This window comes from Rattus norvegicus, chromosome X (assembly GCF_021556685.1).
Source record: "Rattus norvegicus strain SHRSP/BbbUtx chromosome X, alternate assembly SHRSP_T2T, whole genome shotgun sequence".
Taxonomy (NCBI): Eukaryota; Metazoa; Chordata; class Mammalia; order Rodentia; family Muridae; genus Rattus; species Rattus norvegicus.
Genome location: NC_141554.1, coordinates 25,582,659 through 25,587,147, shown reverse-complemented (window position 1 = coordinate 25,587,147; position 4,489 = coordinate 25,582,659). Strand labels below are relative to the sequence as shown.

At 40.7% G+C, this 4,489-nt stretch overlaps 1 pseudogene; it reads left to right on the top strand.

The window, feature by feature from the left end:
• Window positions 1-2,471: 2,471 nt before the first annotated feature.
• On the top strand, window positions 2,472-4,258 carry Usp27x-ps1 (ubiquitin specific peptidase 27, X-linked, pseudogene 1; annotated as a pseudogene).
• Window positions 4,259-4,489: the final 231 nt, after the last annotated feature.

The following is a 4,489-nucleotide window of genomic DNA, read 5'->3' as shown; positions in this document are numbered from 1 at the left end:
AGCGTTGTTCAGCTTCCATGTGTATATGGGCTTTCTGTCATTTTTGTTGTTATTGAAGACCAGCCTTAGTCTTCAGTGATCTGACAGGATGCATGGGATTATTTCAATCTTCTTGTATCTATTGAGGCCTGTATTGTGACCAATTATATGATCAACTTTGGAGAAAGTACCCTGAGGTGTTGAGACATAGGTACATTCTTTTGTTTTAGGATGAAATATTTTATAAATATCTGTTAAATCCATTTGGTTCATAACTTCTGTGAGTTTCTCTATGTCTCTGTTTAATTTTTGTTTCTATGATATTAGAATGGCTAATCCAGTTTGTTTCTTCAGACCATTTGCTTGGAAAGTTGTTTTCCAGCTATTTACTCTGAGGTAGTGTCTGTCTTTGTCTCTGAGGTGTGTTCCCTGTATGCAGCAAAATGCTGGGTCCTCTTTACATATCCAGACTGTTACTCTATGTCTTTTTATTGGGGAATTGAGTGCATTGTTGTTAAGAGATATTAAGGAATAGTGATTGTTGTTTCCTGTTATTTTTGTTGTTAGAGGTGGAAATATGTTTGTGTGTCTATCTTCTTTTGGTTTTGTTGCAAGGAGAGTACTTTTGTGCTTTTTCAAGGGTGTAGTTTTCCTCCTTGTGTTGGGCTTTTCCATCTATTATTCTTTGTAGGGCTGGATTCATAGAAAGATACTGTGTAATTGGTATTGTCAAAGAATATCTTGGTTTCTCCATCTATGTTCATTGAGAGTTTTTCTGAATATAGTAGCCTGGGCTGGCATTTGGGTTCTTTTAGGGTCTATATGACATCTTCCCAGGATCCTCTGGCTTTCATAGTCTCTGGTGAGGAGTCTGGTGTAATTCTTATAGGTCTGCCTTTATGTGTCACTTGACCTTTTTCCCTTACTGCTTTTAATATTCTTTATTTTGTGCATTTGGTGTTTTAACTATTATGTGACAGGAGGAATTTCTCTTCTGGTCCAATCTATTTAGGTTCTATAGGTTTCTTGCATGTTTATGGGCATCTCTTTCTTCTATAATTTTGTTGATGATATTTACTGGCCCTTTAAGTTGGGAGTCTTCACTCTTTTCTATACCTATTATCCTTAGGTTTGATCTTCTCATTGTGTCCTGGATTTACTGGCTGTTTTGGTCTAGGAGCTTTTTGCATTTTACATTTTCTTTGATGGTTGTGTCGTTGTTTTCTATGGTATCTTCTGCCCCTGATTTTCTCTCTTCTCTCTCTTGTATTCAGTTGATGCTGCTTGCATCTAAGACTCCTGATCCCTTTCCGAGGTTTTCTATCTCCAGGGTTGTCTCCCTTTGTGTTTCGCTTATTTTTTCTATTTGCATTTTTAAATCCTGGACACTTTTGTTCAATTCCTTCACCTGTTTGGTTGTGTTTTCCTGTAATTCGTTAAGAGATTTTCATGTCCCCTCTTTAAGGGCTTCTACTTGTTTACCTGTGCTCTTCTATATTTCTTTAAGTAAGTTATTTGTGTCCTTCTTAAAGTCCTCTATCATCATCATAAGATGTGATTTTTAAACTCAAATCTTTCTTTTCCATTGTTTTTTGATATCCAGTATTTGGTTTGGTGGGAAAACTGGGCTCTAATGATGCCAGATAATCTTGGTTTCTGTTGCTTAGGTTCCTGTGCATGCCTCTCGCCATCAGGTTGTCTCTGGTTTTAGCTTGTCTTGCTGTGTCTGACAGTGGCTTGACCCTCATGTAGTCCTGCGTGTCAGCACTCCTGTAGACCTATTTTCTTTCAGCCAGATCTGGGAACAGAGAGCTACTCCTGGTTTTGTGTGACCAGAAGCCTCCAGGCAGTTGCTTGGTGCAGAAGAGTTGATCCTACCTCTGTTCTCAGGTGTGTAGGTGATCCTGGCAACTGGCTTTCAGCTCTCGGAGCAGACAGAAACCTGAAGGGTCTTGACCCTGACTACTCCTAGTTTTCTGTGTCCAGAGGGAACAGATGGCACTCAACAGCTTCCTCTTGGGTCAGGAATGTGGGCAGAAAGTAGTTTTCTCCTCTGAGTTCTCAAGATTGTCTGCACTTCTGAAGGTCCAGCTCTCTCCCCCACAGGATTTGGGTGCAGGGAGCTGTGGGACCTCTATAAAGTTTCTTTAAATGTATTAGTTAATTTGTTACACTAGGAACTGTCTCTACTGTGATTTCGTGTTCATCACAGACAGGACCTTAGATTTTCAATTAACAAAAAACATTGCTCAGGTCTATCAAAGCCTGATTAAATTATTTATGTTCCAATTCCCTTACTCTTAAGAATAATATCCCTTTCTCCACCTCAGCTCCAGAGATTCCCCTAGAGATTGATGTAAAGAGAATTTCTATTCCTCGAACTCTCTACCCACCTAACATCAATATTTTTTTCTATGTGGACATCAGACCAGCATGTGACCTGTGTGACAAGACTTATCAAATGTTCAAAGGACAAGGCTAGCAGAAGAGTAATGGAGGTCCAGTTACCTATACCTTTAAATAAACAAAGCAGCAGAGACATTGCAGAGGTGGTAAAGGGAAAGGGGTAGGTAATGGAAGGTTTCCTTTGATCTGGAATGGATGCTGAAAAGATGGATGGAAAGGAAAAAAGTGGAAAAGCAGCTCTCAACCTATGGGTCATGATCCCTTTGTAGATTGAACAACCCTTTCACAGGGGGTGCATATCAGATATTTACATTAGGATTCATAAACATAGCAAAATTACAGTTATGAAGTAGTAAGGAAAATAATTTTATGGTTGGGGCTCACCACAACATGAGGAACTAACTGTATTAGAAACCAGAGGAAAGTATCAGAGCAAAAGGAATGAACGGCTAAGAGATCCTTATGTCCTATTTTGAGAGCTCAAATGCACATATTCACTACTGTAATTCAGTTTTAGCAAATGTACTAAATAATGGAAATAGAGGCCCTATACCAGGGTGTTGCCTAGAAGGAATAGTAATCATGACCATTTTGAGCCTTCTCAAGCACACATTTGAAGAGATGGGCCATCCTAGAGATATAGGCCTTATGCTGCTAAAAGCTGTGCTAGTGTTAAAGATGCATGCAGGGTTTGAATGAAGTTATCATATACTGAATGTTGCCATACTAAGGCCATTGAGCAAGCTACACACAGCCATTTCTCACCAGAATGTATAGCTCCACCCTGGGAGGAAGGATTCTTCTCAGCACAAACTAAACAGGACACATTAGCTAAAGAGGAGAAAATGATCTTAAACTCCAGTATAGTGTTATGAGGACCAATGCATCTTGATAACACATACTTCCCTGACATGCCAATACTGAGCGATGTCTTCTCTAATAGGCACACATGTGAAATGTCAAATTCAGAGTTATGTTGAGTTTGTATGATGTCTATTGAGACTTGTACTCTAGAAAGTCATCTCCTCATGTGCCCTATAAGTTACTGCATCTGGTGTGGATACATGCTTGTCATCTATCAGGGTACAGGCAACAGGATGCCCATGAGTTCCTCATTGCTGCCCTAGATGTCCTGCACAGGCACTGCAAAGGTGACAATGTCGGCAAAGTGGCCAGCAACCCCAACCACTGTAACTGCATCATAGACCAAATCTTCACAGGTGGCCTGCAGTCCGATGTCACCTGTCAAGCCTGCCATGGTGTCTCCACCACTATAGACCCATGCTGGGACATTAGTCTGGACTTGCCTGGCTCTTGCACATCCTTCTGGCCTATGAGTCCTGGGAGGGAGAGCAGCTTGAATGGCAAAAGTCACATACCAGGCGTTACCACCCTCACGGACTGCTTGCGGAGGTTTACAAGGCCAGAACACTTAGGCAGTAGTGCCAAAATCAAGTGTGGTAGTTGTCAAAGCTACCAAGAATCTACCAAACAGTTCACTATGAAGAAGTTACCAATAATTGTCTGTTTCGTTTCAAATGATTTGAACACTGAGTGAAACAGAGGCGCAAGATCACTACATACATTTCCTTTCCTCTAGAGCTGGATATGACACCATTTATGGCATCAAGTAAAGAGACCCGGTTGAGTGGATAGTTGCAGCTGCCGACCAATACTGGTAACAACAACGAGAATAAGTATTCCTTGTTTGCTCTGGTTAATCACCAAGGAACCTTGGAAAGTGGCCACTACACCAGCTTCATTTGGCACCACAGGGACCAGTGGTTCAAGTGTGATGATGCTGTAATCACCAAGGCCAGTATTAAGGATGTGTTGGACAGTGAGGAGTATTTACTGTTCTATCACAAATAGGTCCTGGAACATTAGTAACTTTGCACCACACACACACACACACACACACACACACACACACACACAAAATAAATGTCTACATGCTGTTACCTAGGTGCAGGTGGTAGGAATTACTTCATTCCCATTAGTGCCTCAAATAACCTGTGACAGCTATCTTTTTATTTTACAGGAAAATAGTGGAATCAAATGTAAAAGAAATCTACATTACCTTATTTCAATGGAGGTGACATGA